This window comes from Callorhinus ursinus, unplaced genomic scaffold (genome assembly GCF_003265705.2).
Source record: "Callorhinus ursinus isolate GAN/ISIS: 27379988/994484 unplaced genomic scaffold, GSC_fseal_2.0 scaffold2, whole genome shotgun sequence".
Classification (NCBI taxonomy): Eukaryota; Metazoa; Chordata; class Mammalia; order Carnivora; family Otariidae; genus Callorhinus; species Callorhinus ursinus.
In genome coordinates this window covers 61,185,808-61,208,396 of record NW_027397064.1, presented here as the reverse complement: position 1 = coordinate 61,208,396, position 22,589 = coordinate 61,185,808, and the positions used below count along the sequence as shown (strand labels likewise).

Genomic DNA, 22,589 nt, shown 5'->3' with positions numbered 1-22,589 from the left:
TATGCAAGTTGCCACATACTCTCTTGGCTTCTTGACTGACTAGGGGGTGAAAAGCCGTCATTGAAAAGTAGTATCTTGGCCAAATGAGCACTCTGCCTATCCTCTTAGGCAGTCTCAGTCTGCTCAGAATGAAGGCATAGTTCATTATTCATTTGTTTCATTATTCATAGTTTCATTATTCATTTGGTGTGCTTTTCCAAGTCCAACAAGGCCACAAAATGTTGCATGGTATCATGCTTCAAGGTGTACTCTTTTGCTTACTGGTTAGCTTGGACTCTTTCTAAAATTGAAACAGCAAATTTGTCATCATTTTGCCTGTCTTAACAGTGAAAATAAAATTTGTCTAGCCATTAGAATATGTCTCCATTTAAAATTTTGTTCTTTGTGTCATTTAAAATATTTTGAAATTGCTTGGAGTATGTCCCTTGTTGAAGGAGGTTTGACTTTTAGAGTTCTCCCCTTCACTTTCACCTAATGGCCCCATCAAATAATTTTGTAAGAATTGCAGATGACATAGAATATGAACATTGGGAATAGACCCTAAGGATCAACCATCTCAAATTTCTCATTTCACAAAAGAAGAAACAATTTCAGAAGGATGAATCGACTTGCCTGTGGCAAAAATAGAAGCCAGACATGCGGTCTTTAGAATTTCTGAGTCCATTAAAACAGCAACAACAACAACACGACTTAGAAAACAAGTTTTAAAAATCCAGCAATTCAAGTATATTTGTTTTAATTAGTAAACTCACCTTATTAAGACATAAAAGTCACGTCACGTGGGAGAACATTGAGGGAGAAGTCAAGGTTGAGGTGGTAGTTTTGGCTCTGCCAATTATGTTTCATCACACCACTGCGCTCTGAGACTCATTTTTCTCATCTGTAAAATGAGAAAATGATGCCTGCCCTCACTTCCTCAGCTTTTGTGTAGGATTGCTGTGGAAGCTATAAAATACTTGGAAAGTGTAAGACATACCACTAATTGTGACTGATTAAGAGGTAGGTTCTGTTGGGGGCTGTGAATGCCTAACTATCCTGTAATAAAACTTCTTTTTTAAAATTTTTTAATTTTTAATTTTTTTTTTGACATGAAACTTTTAAATGTGTTACTGCCACTTCTAGCGGTAAGATCCCAAGCATCAAAGCATGATGCTTACTACTAGGTAAATGCACTTTCTGGAATGGAAATGATCTGGAATGGCCTTGAGATGTTGTCCTTCTGTGATTCTTGTTGTATCTTCCTTTTTTCCTTCTACCCACATGTATCCTCTTGAATATTTTCTGATTTCCCTCATACCTGTCATTTGCCCTTCTCTGTTGACTTGTGGCTGGCATTCTGTCTGAGGAGAACATTCTGAGGCAAGTGGGAAACTGAGGATAAGATGATACAGTGAGGACCCAGAAGAAATAGTCAGAAGACCTGGGTTTAATTAGAATTCTGCCGTTAATCAGTTTTGCAGCCTGAAGAAGTGACTTCATCTCTCTGGGATTTAATTGCTACATCTCTAGAATCAGTAATGTGGACTAATACAACATTTTTAGAGTTCATACACCATAATTCAGTGAAGAATTTGAAATAGTCAATGATTATGGCAAGCCGGTATGACCTGTTGAGAAAGCAACATGGTGATGCAGAATTATAACCATATGTATGTTCATAGACAGTGACTCAGCAGTTCAACTCCTATGAATGTATTCTGAGCAAAAAATTATACAGGGGCAAAAAATACATGTGTGTAGCTATTTATTACAACTTAAAAATATACATATGCATGTATATGTACATACTACATGCAACACAAATTATAGCAAATTCAAATAACTTAAAGCAATCTTAATGTCTAATATTAATAGAATTTTTAAAATTATTATCATCAAAATGATAAAATAACATGTAATCAATTAAAAATAATTGTAAAGTAACCATATTATTTATAGTCCTAATAAAATGCTTAGTAGAACTGTACATGAAAATAATTAACATTTATATAGATAAATGGAAAGTAATAGATAAAAATGAATTCTTTTAGAAAGACAGAACTGCAGATAGTTAATTTTTTCAAATGTCTTTACTACTTTATTTTCTATTAAAAATATTAGCCCTGAGTTATGGGCATTAGAATGGAAATGTGCATCACTTTAGGTATACTTGGGTTTGAAAGAGCTTATAGTTGTAACTTTTAAAAAGGAGAAAATAAAAAAGTTGAATTCCACTTAAATGGCAAAGAGATACGGAAGTTTTATTTTAATAAAATCCCACTGTCCATGTTTGCCTGGTCCTCGCTGCCCCAATCCCTGAATTTTCTCCCAGGGGCTCCCTTTATGTGATCACCTTGACCCAGATGCCTGAGAATGTCCTAGTACTGACTTTTGAAGGAGTTTTTTAGTCTCCAGTGGGATTCTGGAGAGATTCAAGCTCTATTTTCATAGCAGATTTATGTGGCCTGTGTCAGGGAATAACTCCAAATTCCTCCTTCCATTAGCACTCTCATAATGAAAGTCCCACCTCTTTTGGTGTGGGTTAATGACTTGGAAACACTATTGGCTTAGTGCATGACCAGGATAACAGTTGGCATCACTGAAAATAATCACATGATAATCAAAGTCATGATAGCTATGCTGCACTGAGGACTCAGTATGGGCCAGGCATGATACTGATCACATAGTGTTCATTTTTCATGTGTTGTGAAACATAACTTCTCATCCACCAAGGGTAACCCAGGATCAGTTATTTATCTTAGGTTATAGAGCTAGTCAGTAGGAGGGCTGGAATTTAAATGGAGATCCCATTGACGTTGTGGCTCACTCGTGTCCAGCCTTCATTACTGACTCGGTGAATCTACTGTGCTCATAAGGACTGACCACTTAACAAGAAAAAGCAAAGGCTGTGTCCTATGACTATATGACTATATATATATATATATACACACACACACATATATATATATCTTAAGACTACAGAGTTAAATTTAGTGATTGTATTCAAAAGGCTCAAATTAAGCATTGTTGTTTTTATGTATCTACTTGCAAATAAAGTCACAACGGCAAAGCTGAGAATCTGTGCCTTGCTGCATTCTTGGTATTTTTGGATTGCAACAGAAATTGCTAATTTTCAGACTGGGTATAGATCTTCCCTTTTTACATAAACCTATGTAATTATGCTATACAAATTTTTCTCCCCTTCTATGATACATATTTACTTTCTACAGTGTGACTAACAAACCATTAATACACTATTCACAGTAAGAAGCTGGTTGGGACAACTCAGTATGCTCTACAGTTAGGGGAATGTGCATTAGGTGAAATTGTTCATTGCCTAGGAAAAATTAGGATATTCAGATAATAAAACCATTTCATCAGCACTGAGGTTATAGCTTATAGTTTTTTTTTTAATTTAATGAGATGCAAGGGTTTAATTTTGGGTGTGTATAATTTTCTCTAAATGCATCGAGAAGTCTTTTTACCCAGGTTGTCTTTGCTTTGTGTTCAGGCTTTGTCTTGAAGGAATGACATCTCACACCAACGGCTTCCTGCAGGTGGTAAGGCAGAAAGATTTCAGGACTTGCAGGAGCTCATGAGGCTGAAGTGGATTTGTAGGGAGGAGAAAATACTTGTGTCGATTCCCAAGTACAAGTGACAAGTATTACGAAGTGATACTTGCTCTTATGTAATTATTTATACAAGGGTTTGTGGATTTGGTGCTTGATCAAACCATGAATCTTATTTTTTTCAGCTCACTTAATAAAATGTCAACTTTGTAGAAAGTCTAAAAATAAAAAACTAGTTTCTATTTCAGAGGCTACTAAAATAACACTCATTTACATAAGATGTTCATTATTAGACAGTCCCCTAAAAGCATAGACTTATATCTCTCAAAAGTTTAGGGCTTAACTTAACTGTGAACAACATCGGTCTTCATTTATATGCTGTAACAAAGCTAGAACTACAGGCTTCCTCTGGCTGAGGGCAATGCCTCAGAACTGCACTGCATTAGCATTCCTGTCCTGTTTCCATGGGGAACAGAAAATTAGTCACTCTCAGAAGAGTTCAGGTAATTTGATATGAAATATTGATCCATGTATCAAAATCTGTACCTGCACATTCACTCTGCATTAGCTGAATCATCGTCTGACATAAAGAAAGATCCTTTACTGAATTCAACAAGAAAAGCATTATTCTTACCAAGGTTTGTTTTAATAAAATCTGAGAGCTCATGGTTTTCACTTACCATGGTCATCATAATAAATCATTTTCCTCATCAAATGTAATGAAACAAACCAGATGCTCATTGCCTAAAAACAATAGCGTTCTGGGAGAAGTAATGAGATACTCTACTTCTTCTAAAACTGGTGTTCTGTCTCGTCAGGGAAGACTCAGTCTTGTCTGTGTGTTGAGGGTGGGAGTATGGGTACTTAGGACAATTATCTGATGTGGAGCAGAGCAGCGGGCATCCCAATCAGACTAGCTCATGCTCTGATTACAGCTCTGCGTGTGTCTCCAAAAAAAAAAAACTGGTTGAGAGAGCATCCACATACCGGGTCAGCTACAGTGTGCCGTAAAGTGGACATATAGTTTAGTGTTTTGCTTAGTTTTGTGCCCTTCTCCTTTATTAATGCATATGAGAATAGGCCTGCCTGCTAGAATCCATTGCTGTTATTGCTTAGGATTTTTTTAGCAAAAGTGTACCATCTACCTTCGAATGACTAGTCAAAGGACAGAGAAGATGGCCATTTTGGCCTCAAGGAATTCACACTTCCATAAGGCAGTGAACAGTGGAAAGGATAAGATCAACTTTTTCCAGGCAAAACTAATCTATATTGATAGAAGTAGTTTTATGGGGGCTGGGGCGGGTGGAGAGGGCGTGGGCAAGAGAGAGCCTGCTGGAGTGCTGGAGCTTTTCTACATCTTAATCAAGTCATGGTGACGTAGGTACATACATATGTAAACATATATCGAATGTCTATGGACTTAGATTTTATTGTAGGTAAGTCATACTTCAGTTAAAAAACTTAATGGTTTCTGATCATCCTAGAGCTGCCATATAAGCAGTTGCTATGTGTTGCTGAGTGGAAATGTGGGCACAAGGCAGTTGAGGATCAAAGACTGTTATTTAAAGGGCATACCATTCATGGTTCTTTCAAGAGCCTCTGTCTGTTACCACTGGGAAATACTGATCTCTGTTCATTTTCAGTATCTGTTGAGCACCTGCCCTTTGATAGGGATTATTCTAAGCATCATGGAAAAAGAAGTTAGCAAGACAGTCTGAGTTCTTGAGCTAATGTTAGTATTGTTCTTCCCTTCCCTGGGATCATCAGTAGCATAGAAATTTAATTCAATTTAGCTAACATTTATTAAATATCTACTATACCAAGACATAGTGACAGATACAAGAGAGGGAACCCATGGTTCTTGCCTCTAAGGATCTTATAATATGGCAGAGGAGTTAAGATTTCTCTTAACTCTATAAATACTTAGAGTTTGTAATAAATGACGCAAGTATAGGGTTCTTCCTGAGCATGGAAAAGGAATTCAATGAGGGAAATGAATAAACCTCAAAGAGGTAGTATTTAGTTTGAACCCTAATAAATGGTATGACATTGATAAGGGGGGATAGTGATGGAGAGTACAGAATGGGAAAACTGGAAAAATACAGGGTCTGTTTGAGATTACAGAAGGGGAAATCAGAAAATAAAACTGGAAATGTGTTTGGGAAGGACTTGGCTTGCATTAGAGAAAAGATGGCTTAGTTCCCCTGCATGTCCTCCTTGTAAAGATACTGGTATTTGTTTGGAAGGGGCATCCTTCCTCCTCCCTGACCTCAGTCTATAGTCTTATATCATATTAACTTAAGTTTCTGACTTTTCTCCATGTCTTCTCTTGTGTTCCTTGCCTTTCTTCCATATACTCAAAATGGTGAATGGATGGGAGTTGGGAAGGATAATGGAGAGTCATTTCAATTACCCCCACCCTCAGGCCTCATCCATCTATGAATTGCTGTGAAATTACATCCTCAGTCCTTGCACCCAGAGCCTAACCACCAGATATTTACATTACTATTCCTATTAACCCACAGCAAGCAACGTGATTGCTCAAACCACTCTCCTTCCCCAATAGTCGTGCTTTTTCCTTCTCTGCCTCAACATCCTCACTTTCAAATTCCAGGTAGGTATCATATCTATCAGCGTGTCCTCTCCATTTAGACATTTAACTTTATTTATTTATAATTATTTTTTCATTGAAGTGTGATTGACATGCAAAAAAGTTGGACATACTTAATATATACAATTTGATGAGTTTGAAGATAACTGTGTACCCATGAAATCATCACCATATCTGATGGTCTAAACTCCCCTGTCATCTCTAGAAGTTTCCTCTCTCCCTCTTTTTTTTAAGTAGGCCCCATGCCCAGTGAGGAGTCCAACACAGGGCTTGAACTCATGACACCAAGATCCAGACCTGAGCCGAATTCAAGAGTCAGATGGTTAACTGACAGCCATCCAGGCACCCCTCCCTCTTTTTGATAAGAACATTTGACATAAAATCTACCATCTTAAAATTTTAAGTGTACAGGGTACCTGGGTGGCTCAGTGGGCTAAGCATCTGACTCTTGATTTTGGCTCAGGTCACAGTTTCAGGTTTGTGAGATGGAGCCCTGTGTTGAGCTCTGCAATAGGCATGGAGTCTGCTTGAGATTCTCTCTGTCTCACCCCCTCTGCCCCTCTCCACTGCGTGTGCTCTCTTTAAAAAAAAAAATTAAGTGTATAATATTGTATTGTTAACTATATGCACTGTGCTGTACAGTAGATCTTTAAGACTATTCATTTCACATAAGTAAAACTATATATACCTCTCTAATTCCTCTTTCCCTGAGCCCCTAGTAACCACAATTCTACCCTCCACTTCTACTTATATAAAATAGGATCACATAGTATTTGTTCTTCTGTGTCTGGCTTATTTCATTTAGAATAATGTCTTTAAGTTCATCCACATTGTAGCAAACAGCAGGATTTCCTTTTTTAAGGCTGAATAGTATTCCATTGTATTTATATAGCACATTTTCTTTATCCATTCATCTGTAGATAAACATTTGTTTCCTATTTTCTGTTTTCTTTGCCTTTGTGCATAATACTGCAATTGAGCATGGATATGCAGTTATCTCTTTGAGATACTGATTTCAATTCTTTCAGATATATACCCAGAAGTGGGGTTGCTGGGTCACATGAGTTTTTGAGAAATCTCTATGCTTTTATCCATAGTGGATATACCAACTTCCAGCAGCAGTGCACAAGGAGTCTCTTTCCTCCACATCCTTGCCAACACTTACCTTTTGCTTTTTTTGATAATAATCATCCTAACAGGTATGAGGTGATATCTCATTGTGGTTTTGATTTGCATTTTCCTGATGGTTAATGATGTTGAGCATCTTTTCATTTACCTTCTCTTTGGGGAAATGTCTGTTCAGGTCTTTTGCCCATTTTTAAAATCTGGTAATTTTTTTTTTTTTTGCCATTGAGTTGTAGGAGTTCCTTATATATTTTGAATACTAACCCTTTATCAGGCATATGATTTATAAATATTTTCTTTCATTCTGTAGGTTGTCTTTTCACTTTGCTGATTATTTCCTTTGCCCTGCAGAAGCTTTTTAGTTTGATGTAGTCCCATTTGTTTATTGTGCGTTTGGTGTCCTAACCAATAAATCATTGCCAAGGGCAATATCAAGAAGCTTTTCCCCTAGACTTTCTTCTAGGAGTTTTATGGTTTTTCTTCTAGGAGTTTTATCGTTTTAGATCTTATTTTTAAAGATTTAATCCATTTTGAGTCGACTTTTTGAAGGGTCCAATTTCATTTTTTTCATATGAATATCCAGTTTTCCAAGCATAATTTATTGGAGAGCCTACTCTTTCTCCATTGTGTTTTTTTGCCCTCTTGATTTATTCTTGAGGCTTCTGCCCTACCTTTCTATAAAAACTGCACTGAACACGGTCCCCAGCTTTTCCTCTGATTATCAGCACTTCTGACAAAGAGAAAAGTAGGAAAAAAAACAGTCCCCTAGCCTCTACGTTTTTCCACTGCTCCAACTACTCTTGCCCTAAGCAGGCCAGGTACATTTTTATCACTGGGTTTACTTAGAATGACCTTCCTCATCTTTATCCAAAGATGATTCTTCAGCCCTGATTCTTCACAGATCCCCCTTACCATGGAAAACCTGTAACTTACAGCCCTTTAAATCTCTACTTCAGTGCATCCTGTATTTTGTAAGGTTGTATAGTGTGTATGTAAACTAGCTAGCTTGGTCCCTGAGCCATGGAATGTGTTTGATCAATAGGAGTTGTCATTATTAATATCATACAATATCATTACACCTACTTAAGTAGTAGGTGTCTTATCTGTGTGCTCTCAAATTTATTTCCATCCAGTTCTAAAAGCAGCTCAAGACAGGACCTCATACTCCAGTGTATTTCCCCATAGTGCTTGATATCCTGCTGAGAATACAGTTAGAGTTTGAGTAATGAAATTAAAAATATGCTACTTTGCTATTTTGAACACTTTTGTTTTAAAAGTTTGGGGAGGGGCTCCTGGGTGGCTCAGTCAGTTAAGCATCTTTCTTCAGCTCAGGTCATGATCTCAGGCTCCATGCTCAGCGGGGAATCTGCTTCAGGTCCCTCTCACTCTCCCTTTGCCCTCCCTCTGTTCATGTGTGTGCGCTCTCTCTCTCTCTCTCTCTCTCTCTCTCTCAAATAAATAAATAGATAAATAAATAAGTAAATATCTTTTTTAAAAGATTTATTTATTTATTTATTTATCTATTTATTTATTTGACAGAGAGGGAGAGAGAGAGAGCACAAGCAGTGGGAGCAGCAGGCAGAGGGAGAGGGAGAAGCAGGCTTCCTGCTGAGCAGAGAGCCCGATGCAGGGCCCGATCCCAGGACCCTGGGATCACGACCTGAGCCAAAGGCAGACTGAGCCACCCAGGTGCCCCGAGATCTTTAAAAATAAATAAATAAATAAAAATAAAAGCTTGGGGGAAAAGAACTTAAAAAATTAAGGACTGAAATCAAGATTAGAGGTTAGCTGAGAATTTTTATCATTTTTTTTCATTTGTGGTTACGCTCTCTCCCAACATAGGGTTGGCAGTAAAATTAAATAAAATATTAACTTCTAGAGTCAAGGCCCCTATTGCTCAAGGCCATTAACTGGTAATATTCTAAGAATTATCTCTATAGTGACTTGGATACTAGGGGGCATTTAGTAACCACGGCATAAGTAAGCATGGTCTATTCTCTTTGGCAATAGTCCTGTTGTGAGTATCAGCTCCTCCTTTGTGGATGTGTGCTTCTCTCCATAACAGATTCTTGATTAGGAGGTTAAAAGTAAATGATAAAATATCATAACACAGAATTTCATATTAGGGTGCATGGTGTTCAGCATCAGCAGACAAATTATATTTGGCACCAGCTATCCAATACAAAGGGCGGAGGTAATAACTAGACTGCAGTGCTCTGTGCGTGTGCATATGCAGGCACCATCGGCCCGTGAAGCATGAATCAAGAAGCAGCTCTTTTTTCACTTTGCTCCTAGCCATGGCTCCTCACAACCTAACGTCAGTTTTTTTCCTTAAACTAGTTGTTGAAGCTGTAAAGCAACTGATAAAGTGGTGCTTCACTAACTATCTCCATTTCCTGGGAATTATGAAAACAGGGCTGTGTAAAAACAAAGTTAATAAATGCTGTGGTTACAATTTGACTTGGGTCCTATTGACCTAATTTATAAGATCCTAGGCAGGGAAATGATTTCCCACTTGCTTCTCCTTGTTAAACAGTCCTTTAACCCCAGAGAACAGACTCCTCTGGTTGATTTCTACGTAGCACAGTAAGTGTTGATAAGCATGGAATGTGGTCAGCAGAGACTGGCAAAATTCAGATTACCAAACAATGCCACAAAGAAAAACACAGTTCTGTAGATTACTTATGTAACTTAAATAGCCCTTTAGATGAGAGATAGAAGTTAAAAACAGAGTTTAGATTTTGAGACTGGTTGATTATTATGATCATCTCCTAGTAAGATGTGACATTCATTTATTCATCCATTTAATAAATAGATGCTTGTGGTATGAAATTGGCTTTCTAAAAAAATAGGCATCGTATAATATTATTGTACAAATTTTTGCCTAATGGCCATTTTTAGATATCATGTTGGAAATGTTATTCTTTCCCCTTTATAAGTTTCTCCCGACATACACTTGTATTAAAAAACACACACAAAATATAACATTGGAGGTTTTATCTTCATGTGCTGAATGTGGAAATTATAGGCCAAGAACTTGATAGAAGTTCAAAATGGACTCCCTCGGAATAATAGAAAAATTGTCATTGTTAGAAAAAGTACTGGTTTGTGGTTCCATTAATTTTAAATCTATTTTGCCTGCTAAGAAAAAGAATTTTATTTAGTAGTTAATAGTTTAGCAGTGAATAGTTATACCTGGCCATTGCTAGTTCAAACCTTTAAGCACAGATAAAATAGACTTTAGATACGGGTAGTAGCTTCTCATGTTATTTTAAGACTTTTTTGTTATTTGTGCTGTAGTATATTTAGGATGTCCTTGCCATTTTCCACATTGTGTTGTCATAGCATTTGTTTCAAGGCAGTGATGTTCTAGTAGATTATTTCATCCTTCTAAAATGCGTGACATCCTGCTAATTACCAAGTTCAAAGAGAAAATGTTCCAGGAGTAGTCCTCAAACTTGAAAATACCCCAGAATCGATCGGAGTGCTTGTTCAATTATAGATAGCTGGGTGTTCTCCCCCAGAGCATTGATTCAGCAGTTTTGGATGAGGCCTGAATGTTTGCATTTTTACCATGTACCCAGGTGGTGATGATGGTGATGCTGGTCCAGAAACCTCACTTTGAGAACTACTGTGTTATATATAGTATGGTGCCCAGAAAGGCTAAATACTCAACACGTGTGTTAGTTTTCTGTGGCTGCTGTAACCACAGACTTAGTGGCTTATAACAACACAGATTCATTCGTTTACACTTCTGGAGGTCAGAAATGCAAAATCAGTTTTGCTGGGCTAAAGTGAAGGTACTGGCAGAACAGGTTCCTTCAGGAGGCTGCAGGGGAGAATTTCTTTCCTTGCATTTTCAGCTCCTGGTGGCTGCCATGTTCCTTGGCTGGTGGCCTCTCCTTCCATCTTCAAAGCTCATCACTCCAGTCTCTGCTTCTGTCACCATGTCACTTTCTCCCTTTCTGTTGTCAAATCTCCCTCTGTCTTCCTCTTTTCAAGACACTTGTCATTATAGTTAGGGCCCATCTGGATAAACCAGGATAACTTCCCCAATCCCAGATCTTTACCTTAATCACATCTTCACGTTGCTTTTTGCCATATGAGGTGACATCCCCAAATTTCAGGCATTAAGACTTGGGTATTTTTGGAAGCCATTATTCAGCTTACCATACTATGAAAATGTACTCATCTCTCTTGGTCTCTTGGTCTCTCAGAAGACCTTCACTAGCATATCCAGGGAGAAATACCATTTGGCACGTCTAAAGTTGGAGTCGCTTTGGCTTGCATCTCATATGAACCTGGAGATGATTAGCAGGTGGTAAACACACCTGCTTTTGCAATAAATATTCATGGAAAACCAGGATAACACAACATCTGAAGGTTTTCTCTGGGAGGGCCACATATTCCTCATCCTTAAAGAGCTTACAGGTTAATAGAAGATGTGACTTGCTCACAAGTACATTTAGCATCTGGCAGCACATCACAAAAGTCCTGCAATAGTGGTACAAGTAGACCTTTAAGATTAGAGAAGGAGGAAGAACTACTGACAAGATGCTCAGGGAGGACTGAACTAAAGATGTGGTTTTGAGGATGAAAGATGAAGGAAGCTTCAGCTGATGACAATGGGCAAAGGCAGTGAAGGGACGAACAGTGTTGGGAAAGAATAGAAAGTAGTAAGGCTGGAACTGTGTGTGTGTGTGTGTGTGTGTGTATACATGTTTGTGTTTGGGGGCAGGAGAGGAGGGGAGACAGCAAGCGTGATGACGATGAGAGACCAATGGGGCAGGTGGGTGAAGGTCATGTTTGCCAGGTCAAGAACTTGGCTTCTGTTGAGTAAGAAAGAATAGAGGTGACAGACAACGGAACTAGAGCCGGTGCAGCGTGAGGAATAAATTAGAAGCAGTGATGACAGGTGTCAAGATCTGTGTTGGCCACTGCAGTAGTCCTGATGTCCGGCGTCCATGGCATTGGTCCATATGCTGGTGGAAACTGGCTCTTGGATATCTGTTGTGGATTTTTGTGTCAGGTATGCCCCAGAAAGTTGGCAGGTCAGTTTCAGACAGGTAAAGCATTTCCTGCTTGTTGGGAAGGCTTATCCAGTACTGAAGAGGTAATGTTGAAGTTTTTAAAAGGGAAAGGAGGAGACAGGCAGAATGTTTTTGGTGTATTTAAAAGTTACTTCTAAAAGAGGGGGGAAAAGTGAAAGTTTAAAAAGATTTCTACTTCTAGAAGAATGACTACTTATTACCTGGCAAAAAATGTAGCTGTTTCTTTTTTTGTTGTTGTTATGTTTTTCATAGGGGTAGAAAGAACTTTTTTTTTTTCCATTTAGAGTCATTCACTTAGCAAGAGGGGAAAAATATTCAAGGGATATACAGATTTTAATGAAGATAACGAATACTTTTTTTTTTTGAAGAGACAAAAACTCCTTACTTTTTAAAAAATGTTATACTTGGTATGTAATACAAATAATTTTAAGATATACTTCAGTTGTTTTGCTACTACCAGAACAGATACAAAAAAGAAAAAAAATATACTTCGGTTGTGTGATATTTAGAGAAGAGAAGGCAGCTGACTTTTAGGGGATGAGAAGGAAGGATATTTCAGCCATGGCACCCACACACTTCCTTAGCCTGCTCCATGTGCTGGTCTGTGCTCAGTCCTGGACTGTGGTGTTTAATTGATTTTTCTCCCTGCCCTCTGAGGTTGGTATTATTACCCCATTTAAAAGAGAGAGGAAACCATCTCAAAGAGGTTAAGTAACCTTAAGTAGCAGAGCTGGCTTTTGCCCCCAGGTCGTGTGATCTCCCACATTCATCACTGTTAAATGTCCTCACAGTAAAAATAGCCCATCCCGGGGCGCCTGGGTGGCTCAGTCATTAAGCCTCTGCCTTCGACTCAGGTCATGATCCCAGGGTCCTGGGATCGAGCCCCACATCAGGCTCCCTGCTCAGCGGGAAGCCTGCTTCTCCCTCTCCCACTGCCCCTGCTTGTGTTCCCTCTCTCGATATGTCTCTCTCTGTCAAATAAATAAATAAAATCTTAAAAAAAGAAAAAATAGTCCATCCCAATGTTTGGTCATATCTAAAAAGTAAACCAATTCACTGATATTACATTATGTCATCATGTGGATATTTTATGGCAAAGAAGGATGGGGGAGAAATGACAAGATGCAAGAATATTTTTAAAGTGTTTAATTTCTACGAAAATTATATAAGCATATGGTTTCCAGAAATCCTATTTTTGTATTTTTCAACAGATAAAAGCATTTAACTTACTGTACTAGAAAGTAGAACATTTCACTTTGTAATGGAAGAGATCTGCTTTTTGGCCCCGGTAACAAATCATTTGTTTGCCCGTGGTAGACAAAAATGATGTCAGCCCTTCCTGACCTGGCTAACTCTTGCCGATCACATAAGTCTTTGTTCAAGCTTCCGCTCTCTTTCCTTCCCCTGCCTCTTCCCGTGCCTCAGCTCCCTCTGGGCTGTCCGTCCTATCTCTGCCTCCCCCCACCCATTGCGCCCTCTACCCCGTTGGTGGATGCTGACGAGCTCAGTTGCTGTACCTGTCACAGGGTTACCTACGTGCTGCCCAGACTTACAGTCCGTGCCTCCAGGTTGGTTCCTGAAAACAAATACTGAATAAAGAGTTGTTGAACAGGTCTGCTCTTTGTCCAGGAGGTGGATGGCCATGCTACATTAAGTAAGGTGTGTGGGGAAATGAGACAAAAGTTCAAAAACGGAGAAGGGGGAAAAAAGAAATGAGAAGGGGGACATTCTTTAATTTTCTTTTTTTTTTTAATTTTAAATCATTTGTTTTATTTTTCTGTACTGGGAATTTTATATTCACTTAAAACCTTACAGTATAACAGAAACAGACATATTAACCCATTGTGCCTCTGTATAAACAAATATTTTCAGAGTTTACTCCTGGTATTTTCTTCAAATTACCCCACAAAACTAACTGCTTTGAGAGACCGTTTTATACTAGATTGATGATTTAAAAACAAGCTCAAAACCAACATGAAAACAAAGAGTTTTCCTCTCTTTCAGGACAAATGTTTTATATGAAGTTATCCTCTTCCAACACCTTTGGTCTTAATTCTGGGTGAACCAGGATGGTCGCTTCCTGTCTCGTTCAGTGATTCTCTTACCGCGATCTCGTTGAGACGGTGCCTCTCCTGTGTACAGCACCACAGTCTCCACAGAAGGAGCCTTAAAAGGGCCCCCTTCTTGTTTCCCTGTCTTCCGATTTCTGCAGTCTCCTTGCACACCTTCTCATAGCAGTAGCCACAAAGGATGTGTTTCAGTTTCAGGTGACCACAGGCAGGACAAACGTCAATATTGTTCTTAACTTTAATAAGCTTCTGAGGGTTTCTTCCCCTACAGCAGTTAACTTCAATGCTGCGTCTGTTCTTAGGAGCTGCCATCCAAAAGATACTATCGGAAAGGCTGAAAATCTCCTTACTTCCATTGGTATCATTTGCTGGTTCTGTAAATATAGCTGGACCTTGGACTGCTAATGCTGGTCCCCACAGAGGACTGGGAAGACCTGGTCCGCTCTGCCGAAGTTTCCGCTGTAGTAGTTCCCAACAGCTCCGGAGGAGTCCCCGGGCTGCCGGCCACAGTGGGACGACAAGCACCAGCATGGCTGACGCCATCTTCCTCGCCCGAAGACCCCATTCTTTAATTTTTAAAAAAGGAGTTGCAGTTCCACATCCTAAATGTTTTCTCTGTAGTTGTTTGCTTGTTCCAGGTTTCATTCTGACATTAGGGGAGTCGATGATAAAGGCCAAAGAAACATCTGTCCATTTTGGTAGGATAAGATTCATCTTGATTTTCCATTTTCTTCCTTGCAGGCGTCAGCTTTGGTATCTCATGAGGGGAAGGGAGGTACAGGAGTCACACATGTCAAGGAGTGTCCAGTTGTCCTAGTAGAGGAGCACTCTCTACTCTATTACCACATCTGTCTGTTCACCATCAAATCCCTGGCAGAGCTGGTTAGTTTATTTCTCTAGTCTTCCCTCCCGCTCTGGCCCATGGCTCATCAGTTGTTACCTTTGCATTTCCTTGGCTCTACCAACAAATACCAATGCCATCCATAAATGAAATAGCCTAACTCCTGAAGCACTTAAGTCAATACCAATTAATTCATAGAGAGATCCTGGGGCAAATTAAAATATCTTTCCCCCCTTATCTATTTATTCCATTCCAGAGGCAGTATCCAGTTGCTTTGGTCTACCTCATCTGACTTCCAGTGATTTTTTTTTTTTTTTTTTGAGCAAGGGTTTGCTGGAAGTCTTCTTACTAGGTCTGTGCTGATGGTAGCTACGTGGTGCATTATTGTGACCCTTCTGGTTACCACAAAAATCTCTTTCGTGGGATTTCTGGACAGTTTTGAATGTGCGTTTTTATTTTTCCTGGTACCAAATAAGGTCATCTTTGTAAAAACATCAGCAGTCGTTCATTGCTTCATATCCCATTTTTATCAGGATCACTCTTCTTGAACACCATAGGTAACAATACTTTCCTTCTGCTTTGGGGATTGTGGCAACCCTGTGGATTGGGTAGAGGTGGCATGGGTGGGCATGACTGAGGCGTGGCTGGAGGAGCCAGGGTGGTAAGAGAAAGAAAAGTGAGGATATGGGGGAGAAAGGTTTTTGTTTGTAAAGGACGAGGCGGTCTTCCTGGGAGGCACAGGTACTCCTTGGGGTAGGTCTCTTCAAGCGCTGAGCCGCCAAGAATCGGACTCACTAAACTACCTTACCCTTAGCAATGCTGAGAGACTAAAGAGAAGTCGGGCTTTGGATATTTTACGGTGAGACCTGTTGCAGCAGTGAGGGTTTGTACAATTCCCAGCTCCGTTTCCAACAAAGATTTTGAGTCTTACGAAGATAGCCCTTTCTCTTCCTCCTCTTAAGGAGAATCTGTGAGGGCCATATGACATGTTTCTCTTCCACAGACATTCACACTCATGTTAAATATCTTCTCTATCACCTTTGGGACAACGTGAAATTAGTTCTGTGAATTACAGGGCAGAAGAAAGAAGGAAATAACTTGTGCAGGGTTTTTAAAGTAACTTTAATATGAGTTCAGTCTAACATATCTAAGCCCTTATCCTGTTTCCAAATAAGTGTCTTTTGAAAGAGTGGCTAATATCCCAGTTACCAGGTAGTTCATAAAACAAAGCCCTGCTCCTCTAAGGATTGATTGTTTATTAGCTGGTGAAACATTTTTGTGTGGTATGTTGTTGCTTCCAAGTCTCCTTCTCATACATTATCTCATTTTACTTTTCTGTAGCTTCACAACAAGCCTCATATAATTAGACCTTGTGAAAGACCTGTTAAAAAAGTGGCTGTAAGTGACTGCAATTTGCAGTCACATTTACTGACAGGCAGTGATGATGCTAATGACATAAGAGAACTTGGTTCAAGGAAACTGGTCATTAGGGTCACTAGTTGATCTGTGGCCAGAAGCTTCATTAATAGGAAAATTGTCACTCTCTGCTGCCAGACGACCTCAGGATTTTTGCCTCTGTTCAGGTTGATAACCAAAACGTTGCCTCTAAAAATGGAATACCATCTAATGATTAGGAGCAAATTTATGAATAACTCTAATAAATTTAATTTTAGGAACTGTTAGTTTTAGTAACTAATTTATTGCTTGATTATAGGAATTAGGTCATGTAGCCATTATCTGAGCTCGGGTCCTTTATTTTCAATAGAAACTCAAGCATGTTTAATAAACTACATAACTCATTAATAGTCTTTAAGTCCTAAGTCCTTACCTACTAAATGAACAGGTTGAGATATTAAAAAAGGGAAAAAAATTAATTGCTAAGTGTTTCTTTAGCCATCCTTATATTAGTTGTATTCGAAGTTTAAATAGATGTGAACATTTACAAAGAGCTAAAATGATGAGTAAGGTTACCAAACAAATAAATGAGTAAAATAACAACAAAAAACCACCCCAATTTATTATTACATAAACAACAGCAAAAATATCCTAGGAAATCTGGCTTTTCCCTCCCCTCCCACCCATTAAAAAGCACATGGGGAGCTCCTAGGTCTGTCTTAAGAGGATCACACTGGTCCCTATTGCTCTGTCTCACAAACACAGACACACACTCTTTCACATTCATTCAGTTTCATTCCTTGTAAGAATAAGTGAAAAGTCATGTTGGAAAGATAACTAGGATACCTGTTTTAATTCTGTGGCGAGGTGACTGTGTTCTTTTTTCCTACCTGATATTGACAGTATCCATAGACCTCTTGGTCCAACAATCAGCCTTTATATGTGATGTATGTTCAGATATGTGGAGTGACTTATATGAAGTCTGACTTCTTTAAAGGTAGCATGCAAAAGCATAATCAGGTTGTTGGAAGTAAGATAAATATGAAAGAATGTTTTTAACAGTATTTTTATTAGAATTAAAATCATTTAAAGGTTTGTGAATCCCTCAGAAAAATAATAAAACCTATTAAATATTCTGTTTATAAATGACTGTTTTTCCAGTGAAACCCTAAGAGTATTAAACCCTAGGATGGCACCCCATGGGGCTCACCACAGCTAACATTTCCAGTGGCTGATCCATGTTATTGATGGAATACATTTTCAACTAGATGGATTTGACACAGATAACAGCCATCTTGACTGCCTCAGGGAACTATTCATAAAACAAGGCCATTCCTGTGCAGGTGGAATTTTTTTTTCCTTGCAATACAAAAAAGGATTATAGTTCTCCTTTGAAAGAGAATACTTAAAAACCTGTCTTAAAATTATATGGCCTGAGGACATTTTGTGGTAGGCTACCCTACTTCAATTGTCTTAAATATTTGTGAGTTATTGTTTTCAATTACTTCTTACGTCCTTAGGTTTATCAACTACACATCACTGTTTCAAAATCTTCCTCACTGTTATTTGGCTTCCCTAGTTTTATCACCAATCTAGGATATCTCTTCTGTGGACTACTGTGCAGAAAAGTGGTATCTTCTGCCAGAAAAGCTAATAATTGCGACACTAGAATTCTGCCAAAACCAATAAGTGAATTGGAACTTACAAATCCCTGCCCTAGCAATATGCTCTGGGACATGGAAAATATTTCTTTTTAGTAAATAGTTAGAAGATCATCTGCTTGGAAGTGATTGTTAGATGGCCTTTTTTGGTACCATGTGAATGTTGGGAAGAAAAGATACTGGGACAAGATGATTCTCATTATTAGCCGTTCTGTAATGCGTCTCCCTCAATATATCTTCCTAATGAATTTTAGAGTTGAAAACCTTTGGTTTTAAGTTATTAAGTACTTAAACTAATAAACCCAGATTCTTCATGCATCTCAGGAATCAAAAGATATCAGAGCCTAGGGAAAGAAAATACAATTTGATATGGCAATATCATATAGAATGTTAAAAATGATTTAATTGGATTTTGGTTTTAATCACTGGAATAGTGTTGCTAAAGTCAAGGTTATAGGTACAATCTATTGTAATGGTCTGTGAGTGGTACATTTTCAAAATGTATGCCATAACTCACAAGGCAAGACATATAGAGGCATATGAGTGAATCGTGGTGGCCAGACCAGTGCAAAACCAGCTCTAAGAATGCACTGGCCATCAGTTAGTGGTAGAATTTTGTGTGGAAGTCTATTTTATGTCATGACATTTCAATTTTTGTTAATTGAAGATGGGTGATCCCAAGGCTTCAGCTCATGCTTTTACAGAACACATTTACTTTTACAAAGCACAAACTATGTATTCTTAATGATAATCTCAAGAACTCTGTGGTAGATGAAGTGTCTGAAGGCCAGAGAGGTTGATGTGACCATGATTCATTCTTCACACATTCTGAGCACAACCAGGGTTTTAATTTAAGCCTATTATATCCTAAGTTAGGTGTTACATGCTGCTAGACAGCAGCCATGCATGCCTAATAATCAGGACACTGCACATTTTGGCCTCCAAGAGGAAAGTACCATGTTTGCGTGTGGGCTTCTTGGGTTTTAGTCTAATCAAGGTTGATAGACCTTTCCTTCTAAATAGATCCTAGAGTGTTAGCAAGAGAGATTCTGCCTTGATGGTGGCAGCCATTTAGTCCAAAGATGATGAGACTACACATACTGAATTGACTTGTGTACAGAGTGAGAAACATATGGAAGTTTTAAAGGGATAAATGCACATTTACAAGTTTCCAACAAAGAAAATTCTCAGGCGCCTGGGTTTAGAATGGAGTTTGGGATTCTGTATAGTATTTTCTTTCTACATAGAGTGTGTATTTTCATGATAGACCCTTAACTCTTCTGGCTTTGGATTTCTCCTTTTGTAGCAGGTGAAAGACCTGGAGCTATGATAATATATACATTACAAAAAAAAAAAAAAAAGAATCTGTCTCAGCCTGGAAAACATTAAGTTTTCAGAATTGATAAAATGTAAAATGAAAAGAAGAGTCAAAGTTGAGAAAAATAAGACTGAAGAGGCAAAATTCCAAGAACTTCTAGAGGTACAAGAGTTCTTTTGAAGCTGTACAGTGCCAACTATTTCATCTGTTCACCTACTTTACTGTTGCTGACCAGGTGTCAGTACTTCCTTGTATATGCTTGGATACCTTATCGCAGTACTGTGAACTTCTAGAAAAATCTGTGAGCTATTTATATTTCATACACTAAGATAACTGAAGAAGAATTTAGAATTCTACTCATTAAAGAGTTTTCATTACTCAGTTTATGCTTGATCCCTTGTGATAACTGGATGTACTTTCTAAGTGGAAATGTCAGGTCATTGGCAGAGGCATGGACTAGTTGGCAATTTCCCTAGAGAAGCTATTCTGAACTTCACCATGGTGGGCAAGCTGTATTGTAAACTAGTGTTTATGCTAATGGAGAAAGAAATTTTGATAATACCTTCTCATTTCATCACGTCATGTTAGCTCATGTTAAAGTACCAAAAGAGTATGTATGGTATGTCTGATGTGTTCAGACAGAGCACATTGGTAAACATGAAATAGAGGACAAAGGGGAAACCAATGAGAAAAGAAGGGAATTGCCTTATGAATGTTTTCATGAATTGTTAGCAGGACTGACTGGAGAAAAATGATTAAACAATTTGCTTTTAAAGTCATAGGACCTCCCTTTTCTGCATCCTTGTTTTTTTTCCCCTGAGTATTGACCATATACCTAGCCTCCTGGGGACATTGAAAACATTTTTGATTTTCCAACCAAAAATAGGTACACATGAATTGACGAAAAATGTATAATGTATATATAATGTATATTATATTAAATATATATGCTTTTTCTAAGAGCAAAAGTATTCTGGGAGATATAATTTGAATATCAGTATGTTGGAATTTTGAAGACAATTTGATAGTTCATAAAGTAGTATGGCAGAATTTTTGATCACTTCAAACAAATTAAGAAAATCCTGGGTATAGAATCTCTGCCACTAGGCACCTATTTCTTTCCTAAACCTTCCATTGAAACTTTTTTTTAATTCTTGAAGGGCCTTGCTTTCAACTGTCCTTAGGAAGGCTCTGATAGCCCTGTGTTGGTGGCTGATAATAGTTTGTATTAATCTTCCTAAGACAATTGGCTTTTTTTTTTTTTAACTAAGTAGATGGTATTATCCTTAAGGAATGGATCCTTAATAGTAGGGTTTTCCAACTTGGTCAGTGAGCATATGGGAGATACTGTGTATACTGTTGGCTACCATTCTTTTAAAACTAGTTGTGTGGGAGGCAGTGACTCATCCAATGCCGACGTCTTTGGGAGGACCATCTGTTGGATGAGGTGTTCAAAGTTTGGCCAGAAAAAAATCCATGCTGCCATAGCTGTTTCCTCTGCTAGGAGCTACTCATGTGCTGCAAAAGCCCATGACATAAATTATCACAATTAAAAGCACTCTTCAGTGGGTTTTGTCCTTTTTTTTTTTTTTTTAAATCTCAGGGAGAATTTCAAAATGACTGATAGTTGTTATTGTTTGAGAACTAACCAAAGAGTATATGTGGAATTTACCTTTGGCATAGATTATGGTTTTTAAAATTTATTTAGGTTCAATTAATTAACATATAGTGTATTACAAGTTTCAGAGGTAGAGTTCAGCGATTCATCGGTCTTATATAACACCCAGTGCTCATTACATCATGTGCCTGCCTTAATGTCCATCACCCAGTTACCTCAAACCCCTACCTCCCTCCCTTCCAGCAGCCCTCAGTTTGTTTCCTATGATGAAGAGTCTCTTATGGTTGTCTCCCTCTCTGATTTCGTCTTGTTTTATTTTCCCTCCCTTCCCCTATGCTCCTTTGTTTTGTTTCTTAAATTTCACATATGAGTGAAATCATATGATAATTGTCTTTCTCTGATTGAGTTATTTTGCTTAGCATAGTACCCTCCAGTGTCACCCACGACATTGCAAAGGGCAAGATTTCAATTTTTGGTGGCTGAGTAATATTCCATTGAGATATATATATTTCAATCACACATAGATTATGTTTTAAAGTAACAGTGCCTTTTTAGTCTCTAAGAATACTATTGTAGTCACCTTTATGTTTGCTTGGGAAGCGAAAATATTCTTCTTTAAGTTGGAACACAGCAAATATGGAGTGAGACTATGATTTCCCCATCTCCACTCCCCAGTCTAGAGAAATATCAGGAAGCCTTCAATCCATTTGGATTAATAAACAGTTATTGAGGACTTGCTATTTGCCAAACATTCTGCTGGTGCTAGGTATATAGAGGTAAAAAGGATACCATCTCTGTTCCCAAGGGGTTTACTTTAAGCCTGATAGGATGGATGAGCACATCCAGCTTGGCATGTGTTTGTAAGGGCAATTCATTTCTACTCACTTCAAATTGTGGACTTTTTCCTTTTAGCATATTGTACATTACATCTAAATGTTACATAATCTGCTTGCCTGACAAATTACAAATGTTGATTACTCAGACCAAGCTATAGGAAGTGCAACCAGACTTTGACACTGTATTTCCCTAGACCCCTTCTAGGTGTTTTAGCCCATTTTGAAGAAGTCCCACAGAAGTTCTGCAGGGAGGCTGAGCACAGAGATCTGCTGTGGACCCAGCTGCATGACTGAACACAGACCATGTTTTTTGCTCTTATCTAGACCTTACACCATAGCATGTCACAAGAGGCAGAGCCAATAGAAATGCTCTTCTTTTAGAGCAATTTAACATATTTAAGGGCCATTTTCTGATGCCTCTTCATCTTGACATGAGGTGATTAGTAAGTAGATATAAGCCCCCTCCTTGTCACCCTACCACCATCAACCCTGCAACCGGCAAATAGGGAATAAGCA

At 38.4% G+C, this 22,589-nt stretch overlaps 1 protein-coding gene and 1 pseudogene across 2 annotated transcripts in view; one reads left to right on the top strand and one right to left on the bottom strand.

The window, feature by feature from the left end:
* The window catches only part of CERS6 (ceramide synthase 6), a 317,200-nt gene that overhangs the window by 180,055 nt on the left and 114,556 nt on the right, over positions 1-22,589 (top strand). The gene's annotated exons all lie outside the window — the stretch shown is intronic.
* LOC112810131 (large ribosomal subunit protein bL32m pseudogene) lies at positions 14,175-14,953 on the bottom strand (annotated as a pseudogene).